Below are 12,799 nucleotides of genomic sequence, written 5' to 3' on the forward strand. Positions count from 1 at the left end.
GGACGCGCGCGGGCTAAGCCCGGGCAAAGGGCGGGCCCTCTGTGGCCCTCAGGGGACTGAAGGAGACTGGACTGGGCCTGGACCCTTATATTTCTCCTCTGGTTTACTTTCGCGCCTGGAGCGTGTAAGATATTTGATTAATATTTTATTTTTTGTGTTTTATAGTTTGTTTTAGTATTGAGTGCTTAGATTGACGGGTATCTGTCTGTAAGTATTAGTTCCATTCATATCCTCAATGTCAAAACCCAAAGATGGTAAGGTGCCGGCGGGCCCTGCTACTCTTGATAATTTTCTGGTTAGGAAAGTAAGTCAGATAAATAACAACAGACGTGCATCATTGGGGAAAAGCACTGTGGTAGGGGAAATGTCATTGGAAAATTCCCCTATCAGTCTATTACAAGGATGTGCGATTAACTCGACTGATGTCATTTCCATTGACCCCCCAGTATCCATCTTAGTTAACGTGGAGGCTGGATCTGACCCTCAGGTGCTGTCATGTCCTGATACTAGCCCTGATACTATTGTGTTACATGAGCCCCAACCAGAAACTAGGGCTATAAGAACTTGTAGAACACTGTCTCAAAAGGTAACGGGGAAGCAAGATAAGTCCAAAAAGAAAAAGGATGGCAAGGCTATTTTTAACCCTGTAATACCTACCCCTTTTGTCTTTACGGGCACTAACAATGATGGTAATGATAATGGTGTAAGCATAACCCCTGATTTTTTTGCTTCACTTATTAAAAAACTGGAAGCTTCTTTAACAACTAAAATGGAGGAGCTTATCAAACCATTAACGAGTAAAATAGATAACCTAGCAAAGGAAGTAACAAGGCTGGGTGGTCTTTTATCAGTAAAGAATGGTGGTACATCTAGTGGAAATGTACAATCTGGGAGTAATGGCAGAGAACCTGCCGATATTAATGATATACGTAATAAGGCAACGGGGAATGCTGCTGTTGCAGTGGTTTCTGGTTCTGAAACCCCTATTCGCCCAGACATCCCTGTGGCAGCGGCCCCTCTGATACCATCTACAAAGCAAACAAATAGTAGAGTGCCCAGACCCCCGAGGTATAATCGATATCTTAATTTACCTCCAGATTGTGCTCCGTTTGTGGCTGTATTAACTAATGTGCCCCCTTGTGGGACACATCCAGCATCTCCTTTTGATGAATCCCAATCTTCTTTGAAAAATAAGACTGTATCTTGGCTTAACAAAAATTGTGGGTTCCCTGTGTCATACTCGGAACAAATTATGACAGTAAGACGTGTAAATTGGGTAGGGCCATCTAAAAAGACTGGGGTAGGGGACTGTATAGTCGTAAATTTTAAACACCCCCAGCACGTGGCAACTATCCTTTTGAGAGCTTCTGCTTTGGTATATAACACGAATAGTATTTGTGTACGTCCCTTGGGTTATTTTTATGCGCATCTCTGTAAACCTACATCACAACAGAATTTAACCAGGCGGGGGCTAGAACCTTATACTCCTGTGCAGGAGTCTCAGTTCTTTTATAATGTTACTGATCCCTGTGGGTCTGGTGGGCCCATTAGAACCCATAATAGGAGTTCAAGTAACGGCCATTATCATCATGGGTCGAATGTACATATACAGAATAGATTCGAAATGTTATCCGGTCTTGAGCAGTGTGACTGACTGGGGGCACCTGCGGCTCAGATTATTAGGGCTTCAGGTGAAACTACAAATTCTTTGAACCCGGTGGGCAGATCCTCAGGAATCCTTGTTATCTCCTGGAATATTGCTGGTCTTGCGGCCAAAATGTCTGATGTAAACTGGGTTATTTACATCAAGCAGTTTTCTATTATTTGTCTCCAAGAGACCTGGGAGTTGGGCTGTGATCTGTTTTTAGAAGGGTATAGGGCCTTCTTTGTGCCGGCCCTGCCTTCTGTGCGGGGAAGGCCCAAGGGGGGTCTTGTAGTCTTTGTCTCCATACTGATACCATGTGTAGCACGGAGATTGGAAGCTCAGCATGCAGGGGTCATGGGACTAATTCTATCTGGTGGTAATGTTCTTGTGGGACTAGTGAATTTTTACAATGCTGCTCTTGATAGTGCAGGTCCGAAACACATCCATGTTCTTAATTCCTTTGTCTCTAATTTTATGGAAAAAGTGGGCCATAACCTCATGATTTTGGGGGATTTTAATCTGCATCCATGTGTTGATCCATTGCACAAATGCTTACCAGAAATGATCTGTGCGCGCGCAGATTGTCTGCATATGGAACACACTGTAGAGGGGGAAATGTGTAATGACTTAATGAATGACCTTGACCTCTCTTTGGCTATGTCTTTAAAGGATCCTTCATACTGTTTTGATATCCCTACTTTTAAGGGACATGGTAGGGGCACCTTCATTGACCATATTCTCGTCTCGAGGACTATGCAAACTTTTGTAGATTCTTTTTGCATCCTCCCCAGTGAATTTAGTGACCATAATCCTGTCACAATCTGTTTGAACTGTCCGTGGGGGAAAAGTGGTCCCAAAAATACTGTTCAAGGAAGTTTGGGCACAACAGATGGGAGGAGGCGGTTAAAATGGTCAATTGACTCAGCGGATGCACTCTATAAAAACATCTCTGAAGGGTGTGCAGAGGACATTGACGTTTGTATTAACAGGGGAGGTGAACCTAAAACGGTTCTAGAGGCTTATCAAAATATAGCGGAGAAGGTGTCAGCGTTCCTATCCGTTCCTAATAAAACCCACACAAAAGTAGGGCCGAGATGGTTTAGCCATGATTGTACTGTAGCTGCTCGCAAGCTGAGGCTTGCTTTGTCAGCTTCCCCGAGGGATCGGGAGGTTGTAAAACTCTGTAGAAAGGAATATAAGGCTATTACTATCTCCCGTAAGGAGCTATTGAAGAAGGAGGCGTGGGAGGAATTGCTTGACCCCTCTACCTTGAATAACAGCACCAAATTCTGGGCATTGGTTAAGAAACCTTTCTTGTCCGAGGACCCCGGGGACGGAATTGTTTGCTGTATATCCAAGGAGGAATGGGAAGGCCATTTTAAAAGTCTATACTACTCTGAAAATGCTAGCTCTATGACTGATGCCCCCTGCGACAGGGTTAGCCCTATTATTTTTTATGAAAGTGAGGTTCGGGCAGCCATTATGGGCCTCACTGTTAATAAAGCACCAGGGCCTGACGGAATACCCCCTGACCTTTACAGGTCGGATCCAGCTTTCTGGGCGCCCATTCTGGTCGCAGTATTTAATGCTGCGGCCACTGTGGGATGTCCAGAATCTTGGGGACTATCAACTATAGTTCCTGTATTCAAGAAGGGAGATAGGGGAAGCCCACTTTGCTATCGACCCATATCCCTAATTGATTCATTGGTGAAGATCATGGGGAGAGTTATACTTCAACGCCTAATAAGTTGGTCGAATGAGAACCACATTCTGACAATTTCTCAATATGGCTTTTGTGAGGGGCGTTCTACTATAACGCAGTGTCTCAATCTGTTCCTTATTCTGAATAAATATACGGTCGTTCAGAAGGGTGTAATTCATCTTGCCTTCATGGATCTCTCCTCAGCCTTTGACTGTGTCAACAGGGGGAGGCTGTGGAGGACCATGAAGGAGAAGGGAATAGATGGGGGTATTGTGGAGTTCCTTGCGGATCTGCACAATGAAACAAGAGCCAACGTGAGGTATTCTTCGACTGGGGAAACCACGGGTTGTTTTCCAATCAATAAAGGCGTACGTCAGGGGTGCATTATGGCCCCTTATCTTTTTAATTTTTATATAAATGACCTGGAGGCTGAATTACAGGAGATAAAATCTGATTGTCCAAGGGCGGGTGCGAGGGGTATTCCTCTGCTTTTATATGCCGACGATGCGGTCTTAATCTCACGAACAGAACTAGGTCTTCAGGCACTTTTGAATGGTTTTAACAAATTTATGTCTGATAGGGACCTTACGGTCAACAATACAAAATCTTTCATAATGCATGTTGGCCGTCAACCAAAGAAAAAGTTCAATTTTAAATTGAATGATATCCCGATACCCATCACCCAGTCGTTTTCCTACCTGGGGGTCTTATTTGATACGAAGATGTGTTGGGCCCCACACTTGGCCAAGAAAAAGGGGGAAATGTCTAGGGTAAATGCTTCTATCTTCAATCTTGCTTCTAAACTGGGCAAAAAGCCAAATGTGGCCATGATGAAATTATATAACGCTAAATCCATAGCCACTGCAGTATACGGAAGTGAGATATGGGGCTACACAAACTATGAACAACTTCAAATAGTTGAAAATAAATTTTTAAAGCGTCTGCTGTGTGTCCCTGGGAGCACACCGAATTTAGCTGCTCATGAAGAACTTGGCTGTTTGCATTTATCTGACATAGTTGGACTAAAACCGTTGCTGTGCTGGGTAAAATTATGGTTAAGTGATGCAATCCCTTTGACCCACTTGATAGTGGAGGATCTTTTATCGCTTGACCACGCAATGCGAGTGCCCTGGCTCAAATATTTGAAGTCTCAATTCTTGAAGCTTGGCCGAGTAAACTTGTTTGATAACCCGGGGGACATAGTTAAGGGTGATGTTGCTGCAATTAAGAGTGCTTTTTACCTGAACCGTAATGCTGTAAGAGATGAAGTTGAGCTCTTGAAACCTAATGTTAGAACGTACATTATGCTGAGTACCTGTAATTCAATGGAACTGTATCTAACATGCTCCTTCACCACCCATGAAAAATTTTTGCTGACCCGTTTCAGGTTTAACATCTTTCATCAGCTTTTAATTAGACCCAAGTCGGACATTTTTAAGAAACCAGCAGCTCCCTGTGGCTGCGACGGGAAGTCTCCACAGGATATGCTGCATTTTATATTTTTATGTACGTTTTATGAATATCCCCGTAAGCGGTTTCTGGTTACCCTTTTAAAGAAATTAAATTTTAACCAAATTAGACCCGCCCTTGTGTACTTACAGTTGTTGCATCCTGATAGTGTTCTTCAGGTGTTAGAATTTTTAAAAATGACCATGAGACTAAGAAATTGTCTGGATGAGTAAATGTGCATTAACTGCAGTTTATGGCACTATTGCACTTTATTTTGTATATTCTGTATTGGACATTACTTGCACTTTTTATTCTGATTCTGTCAATGCACTCGTTTTTATGATATATTTGAGTGTATGTAATTTAAGATTGACTTTGTGACTACTGTGATGTTTTTATTATGTTTTATCTATTGTGTACTTTTATGGATTGCAATATATCCGAAATAAAGTCAATTTGAATTTGAATTTGAGACTAGTGTGACAAGGTGAGGTCCTAAAAGATTTCGTTGATATGAAAAATACATTTCGCAGAACAGGGAGGAAGAAAGGGTGAAGGCTACTTTTACGTTGCCTTGACCTTGCTCGGCCTGCACAGCTTGCAGAAGAGCCCTCCAAAAGCTCCCGTGAGCTCCGTCGAGGCACATAATTGCCCAGTTCAGAATGCACACAGATTGACGGATTGAATGTGAGGAGTGAGAGGAGCGGGAGCGACTGCTGGGAGCAGGAGCGGTTGGTTTCTTGGCTGGTTTTCGGCCAGTTTCCCAGATTGCTACGGACGGACGGCTGCGGGACCTTAGATCGGCACGGCCATTTTGCGATTTTCCTTCTGCTGATGGCTGCCATCAGCTCTTAACTGTTAACAACAAAATTCATCACAGGGAAAAAACTAAGTGTGGGCTGAGCTGGAGTTGGGGCTGGGAACTGGAGCCGGAGCTGCAGCATTATTTCTTGGTGTGCTGTGCTCTACGCTCCGCACCGGGATTTCCTCTGTGCTTCTCCCCTTCCTCCCTGGTTCCCCCCGCTCACTGCTTGTTGGATCCGTCGAAGTCTAGTCGATGTTTATTGGTATCGTAAGTTGTTTGGTGGAGCTTGAAGAAAGTTTTACGAGTCGAAGTACTTGAAAAGTTGATTTCGAACCGGAGTGGAAAGTTTCGTCCGAACCCAGTGGCGTAAAAAACAATCTAACTCTGGAGCCGATGCCCATGCGCTCTATCGTCCAAGGGAGAAGTCACCTATCTCGTGACTACAAAGACTTCCAAGACGCCAACAACATGCAATCATCCGAGCCCAACACCAGGTGGCGATCTAATGCAAAGTGTAGAATCTGCAGCTCATATGCCTCGAACATAGCAGTTCCTCAAGAAGACAATATAAACACAGCAATAAAATGAGATAAAGCAACCAAATATATCACAGCAAAGTACGGATGAATATAGTTTGTAGAAAACAATTGAACACATGCCTAAACAAAAGAGCCCAGAATACAAAGAAATTGAATGGTCGGACTTGACTCTGAGACTAATCTTACTGTCAGAAAGTGTAAACACAGCCCACAGGAGCGCGTACAACAACATGATCTTAACACGCGAGGGAATAACAGAGAAGCAAAATATAAAAGGGGGAGGCCAAGCAAACCAGCTCCTGTTAATCCGAAATTATACATCAAGAGGGACGTTTCATATTTTAAATAGAGGTACAATTCTAAAACTAACTAAGGAAATAAGGGATCTAGCTCACATAGATTCCTCTGACCCAAGATCAGTTGAATTTAAACCTCACCCACTAAGTAACAAGAGAGAGGCAACAATGACAAATTGGGCCTCAAAGGAGATAGTAGGGCAAATATTGACAACGCAGCATATCTTTAAAGCACGGGGAATTGAGTTACAAAAGATGGAGCCCCGCAATATCCGTGACCACTGCTCCCTTCAATAGAAAACGGGAGATCAGTTTTAGGAGGAGCAGCGGGAACAGGCTTTAATCAGAGAACCTGCGAGAATCTAACAATTGGCAAATTATCAAGTAGCTCCGTCCAGGGTGTGGATGCTCTAGAACACATCAATGGCACTCCCACAAACAATCAGGACAGTTCACGGCCAAACAATATTCTAATTATAATGCAGCCCTGACAAATCAATAGAAAACCTCAACATGGTGCAAAGCAATAACATCAAAATTTGCTCCTGGAATACTCATGGGCTAGAAAACGTACTACTAAAGAACGACGTTATGTCATCCCTTCAAGCTCATGACATCATGACAATCTTGATGCAGGAAACATGGAACCCATCTCCAATACACCTTTAGGGCTCTATAGCTCATCATGAGGCAGCTAATGGATCTGCTAAGTGTGGTCACCCAAAAGGGGTCTCTCCATATTTTGTTCGACAAGACACATTTGGCAAACAGAAAAATTGTAAACCGGTCTAAAGTGGATTTTAGTAATCAAAGTAGATAACCAGATGGCAAGCGTCCCGACAAGAGCAATCATTTTAATAAATGTTCCCATTCATCCAAGAAAATAAACAAAAGGGGAACACATGAAACTTTTGCTCAAAATAATAAAAACAATACAGAAACACTATATTTTAGCCCAGTTTACCCACACCGGAGATTTTAATACAAATCTGTGCAATAAATCTAGTAATACTTGTCAAAGTAAGAACTCATATAGAATGCAACTAGAAAAATTAGGGCTGTCACCTGAACGAAACACAAAAGATGACTCACATGCGTCAATTACTTTTATAAGTGGGAGTAAAACCTCAACTATTGACCATACATTGGTAAGTGATTTTTGAAAGCCGCAGGTGTGCCAATTTAAAAAAACTCCTCGAACAGAGAGCGACCATTATCGGCAAATCATAAAATGGATTTGATGTCCAAAAAGCCAAAGCCTATTTGCCCTTAGATCTACTACCCAGATCCAAAAGGAGCTCATCTGCCGCTTGGACTGATCTAATATTCATCATCTTATTGTTATACATGACTTTTAGAGAAGCTGGAAACATCAATTGAGCAGTTGCCCCCAGCTTCCTGAATGCTTCCAATCGTCTCCCGAACTCCCACTGCTTCTCTAATGTAACTCTGGATAAGTCCGACCTAATAAGAAAAGTGAAACCCTTGCCAGGTAGAGACTTTTGCTTCAGAGCTAGGTTTAAGATCTGTTCTTTAAGGGCATATGTGTGAAAATTAACAAGGATCTTGCGTGGTTTGGTCCTCTGTGGGTTATGTCTAAATGGGTCCCTATGGACTCTCTGGATATCGGTTGCCAGCTCGTCCAAAGACTTATCCAAACATAATGTTTCCTTCAACAGATTCACGACATATTTCTTGATATCAGCACCTTCCGATCCTTCCGGAATATTAAGGATGCGGATGTTCCCCCTTCTGGCGTTGTTTTCCAACACTTCCATTCTTACTAACTGGGCCGAGTCCTCCTTCTTAAGGCTATTAAAGTCCTCCTCTGCTTTATCTAAGTGAAGGGACATAGCAGCCAATGATTCTTCCAGAACCCCCGTCCTAGATGACAACCCATCGATCTTACTATCAAGGGATTCGCAGTAACTCCTAATTTCCAACTGGATAGCAGTGGATTCCTCAAAACCCCTCTTGATATCTTGAGATAAGGTTGTAAACATTGCCAGTAGGGAGGCTGCTGAGATGCTAGCCCTTGGCTCACTCAACAAATTTGAAGATACATCCACGGATGTTGCTGACACTGCGGCTGGGGCCAAGGCAAAGGGTAAAGCAGGCACGATGATCTGCTGCAGTGAGTGGGGTACTTGATCTAATTTTTCAACTTCCGACCCCCCCTGCCCTGGATAACTGGATCCCACAGTGTCAGAAGCCTTGGGGAGACTCCTGCCATCCCGCGCTGAATCCTGTGCTAAGTCATGAGTGGTACAAGCATTACCGTCACCCTCTTGCAGCCTAACACTGCTAATGGCCTGTTTAGAAGTAGAAAGGTCAACAATACCTGTAGCTACAGGATTAGTAGCTAAATTAGATGCAATTAAGTTCTTCGAAATAGAGGCATCAGCCGCCTGCCCGACTGTCAAAGCACCATCTAAGAGCCCATCGACGCCTTCCTCATAGTTCTCAAAGTCTGTAGATGGTAAAGGTAAACCAGTGTCTAATGAAGTTAAGCCAGTAGCTGATAAAGACAGCACGCCCTCAAGGGTACCAACTTCTAAGACTGGAGGAACTGATGTAGCTGCCGGGGCGGAAGCCTGGTGCGTTAAAGTGCTTTGGGTCTGTATATGGGAATTAGCATTTGGGGGGACTAATGGTTCCTGTTCTAGCTCCATCTCCAAAGATATAGTTGTGGGCCCCCCTATAAATGTAGTCTGACTCTCAGCTAGGTGAAGCACCTGTGGTACCACTTTAAAATAAGCTCGTAGGGATGGTGAACTTTTGACCCTACATCAGCCGCAGCGGTAGGATTGCGTTTAGTGTTAGGTTTCCCTCTAGCACTTTTAGATTTCACCTCAGTCGATAGGTAAGAAGAAACTCTCTCACCTGAGAGTGGTGATAAATGGGAGGCACTTGCTGATTTTGCAGTCGGGCAAGGGTCTATCAGCCGTGCTTTAGCCAGCACTTTGCCCTTGCCCCTTTTACGACTGCCTCTCCCCTTACCTTTGGGATGCTGGAACTGCTGGGCATACAAACCTTCCCCTTCCGAGGCTGCTGAATCCTCAGAGTTTAAGCAGGACACATTTCCTTCTTTCTCCTTTTTCTCTTCTCCAGTGCTACAGAGCGCCACCACGTCCACGTTAGAGTCTTCACCCCCTCCACAATGCCTGGAAGATTAGACTCGCAAGACCGAGCCTTCGTGGCAGCAATTGAAGTTTTAAGCAGCAAGCTGCGAGCTTTTCTCCCACGCCGCAGCTCCAGGGCGGCCGTCAACCACCGCCAATGTATTAACCGGGCAGCAGCTACTGTAATCAAAACTTCAGAACACGAAGGGGCACACGCAGCTTTAGCAGCGGTAACTGAGGGATCTACAGCAGCCCTCTCTTCCCCAGAACCGGAGCAGAAAACTCTGAGTACAAAGCCCGTCATAGACAGACTCCCGCCTGGGTAGGTCGGAGTTTTGGGTTTTTTTCGGCGACAAAAATGCCCAAAAAGAGAAAACACAAGGGCAGTTCAAGCTAACAGTTCATCATACAATTAGCAGTACGATAGTACCAGGGAAACTCCACTCCATAGCGTTATTAAAGGCTCAGGCGAGGTAAACAGGAGCCTAACTCACGGAGCACCACGGCAGCTCAGCCGTCTGCCGCCATGTTCTCCCTCATGCCTAACACCGCATTCAGGGCAAATAGGCGTTTGGCTTTTTGTATAAATCTGGGCTAAATACATTGTACATTGTTATCATTCCCCTAGGTAGTTACTTCTTATCCCTAATCTTAGAATATAAGTAATACGAAGGGATTGATGATCAGAGAGAAAAGAAAAAAGAAAAGAAAAAAAAAGGGAAAATAGAAATTTTCCATTAAAACATAAAAATTCCAATATAGGTAAGAAAATATACAATTTACCCATAGAATACACAGCTCAATTTTTTTTTTTACTTACATTATTTATCTATTTTTTTTTCTTCCTCTTTCTTAGGTTCAGTCACATTTGGGAGGGAGTGATAGGGAAAACTTCTTACTTATTAAGGTTCACGGGAAGGGTGGGGTAGCGGGAGCCTGAGGTAGGGGTGCCATCAACTGGAATTGATCCAGTTAGATACACCGAGGGTTCTCCATGGGTGTGGGGGGGGGGGGGGGCGCTCCACGGGTTTAGGGTGGGGGAAAAATATATGTAAAATTCCTCATTTGCCGTACTTTACCAACTATGGTTAGCTTCTGGTGCTTGCATATCGAAATGTCACTCTCTTAATCGTATGGGCGGTATTGTGTCGCCTCCGATATCAAATTAGGATGGTGTGGGATTTGGGATAAGGGCTATGAGTAGATTAAAGATACTGTCTTGGAATGTTAATGGCCTCCGTACTAAGTCTAGGGCCAGAACGCTGTTACAGTATCTTCGAGATTCAGATGCACATGTCTCTGACCGCTAGAGGAGTTTCTCTCCTGTTTAAGAAGCAACTTAGGGTTAGAGTTTTGGATTCGATGGTGGATCCATTAGGAAGATGGGTTATTGCCTCTTTGTTAATTTTGGGTGCTCAACTGACTATTGTAGGGTACTACGGACCCAATCAAGATGACCCATCATCCTTGGAAGGTATATTCTCGCATCTCTTGTCGTTTCCTGAGCCAGTGATATTTGCTGGTGATTTTAATATTGTCTTAGACCCACTCCTAGACAAATCACATAATAACAGATCCCGGATACCATCTAAATCAAGGTCTTATCTGTTGGATGCTATGAAGCAATATGCTATGTGGACATTTGGAGGTTAAGAGCAGGGCAACAGCAGGGTATCTCCTTTAGAAATTATAGATATTATCACCAGTCCAGGATTGATTTTATATTAATTAATCAGAGATTGGTAGATGCTGTTAAAGACATCCAATATCTCCCGCAGCATTTATCAGATCATTCTGCAGTCTTGTTGGATCTCATGATCACTTCCTTTACTCCGATTAAGTCTTGGTCATTTGACCGTACCCTCCTATCTCACCCTGAAGATGTTACCTTTATAAAGACTGAGGTGGCCTTTTTTCTAGAAACAAACATAGGCTCATCTGGCATGGCAGTAGTAAGGGACTCTTTGAAGGCATTTTTGAGAGGCCTTATAACTGGTAAAATGTCCTATAGGAGGCCGGTGTACAGGGAGGCTGTGGCTTCAGTAGAAGCAAATATAGTTAGGACTCAGTTGGACATCGATGCCAGCTTTGCCTCTGCCTCTGTGGAGGTTGATCAAACTCCCTTGCGGGGCAGGCTACTTACTTTAAAGGTTCAACTAGCTTCAATACTCAATCAACGTGTACAAGAAAGGTGGGATGCCAGTAAAATTGCATATGGGGAGGGAGCTGGGAAGTTACTGGCGTGGAAAACAAAAACGGATCAAGTCCGTAACAACATAGACCTGATCAAGGTTAATGGGCTCCCTCTTTCGTTAGACGTCGATATTAGGTCAGCCTTTAGGGACTTTTACCAATCCATTTATTTAGAGGACAAGAGGCCTGAATTAGGTAACATCAAGAACTGGCTTAGTAAAATAACCCTCCCGAGTCTCTCAGAAGATCAAAGTGCTATGTTGGAAAGTAGAATCACTGAGGATGAAGTGAGGGAAGCCATTCGGTCTGCTAGGAAGGGGAAGGCATCAGGGCCGGATGGTCTCCCGGCTGAACTATATAAAGTTTTGGAACAGGAGTTTGCCCCCTTTCTAGAAACTTTTTTAATGAGATCTTACTGAATGGTATGCGACCTCCAGTCTCATGGGATAACGCTTTTTAAATGGGGATTATAAGATATTCTCTTCAATCTTGGCTAAGAGATTGGCACTGGTCGCTCCTTCCATCTTACATAGTGATCAGAAAGGGTTTGTCAAGGGAAGGCAGCTCTATGAGTTAACTTTTGATCTAGTTGGAGCAATAGATCTTGCAGTATTACATTCTCTCCCGCTGGCGGTGCTCACGTTGGATGCCGCTAAGGCCTTCGACAGGGTCAATTGGCTATACCTGTCGGAGGCCTTGGCCAAGTTCGGCGTGGGCGAGAAGTTTCGACAGGCCATTCGCCTTCTCTACCAGAATCCTAGTGCCTCTGTCTTGGTCAATGGTGCATTATTGGATTCTTTTACCATCACCAGGGGAACGCGGCAGGGTTGCCCGCTCTCTCCACTCCTGTTTGACTTGTATGCTGAACCTTTCGCCCAGACTTTGAGGGATAACTTTGACATCAAGATGTTCGCACACAGGGGGTGGGAGAGAAAGGTGGCCCTCTATGCAGATGATATTCTCATTTACACCTCTGACCCATCGTCGGCCCTTCCTGAAATATTTAAGTTGGCTTCAGAATTCGGGGAGGTTTCTGGGTATGAAATTA

The 12,799-nt window shown here is 44.0% G+C and overlaps 1 protein-coding gene across 3 annotated transcripts in view; it reads right to left on the reverse strand.

Annotated features, from left to right (window-relative positions):
• RRAGC (Ras related GTP binding C) overlaps window positions 1-12,799 on the reverse strand; it is a 112,237-nt gene that overhangs the window by 23,886 nt on the left and 75,552 nt on the right. The gene's annotated exons all lie outside the window — the stretch shown is intronic.

The sequence above is a fragment of the Lissotriton helveticus genome, chromosome 3_1, assembly GCF_964261635.1.
Source record: "Lissotriton helveticus chromosome 3_1, aLisHel1.1, whole genome shotgun sequence".
Lineage (NCBI taxonomy): Eukaryota > Metazoa > Chordata > Amphibia > Caudata > Salamandridae > Lissotriton > Lissotriton helveticus.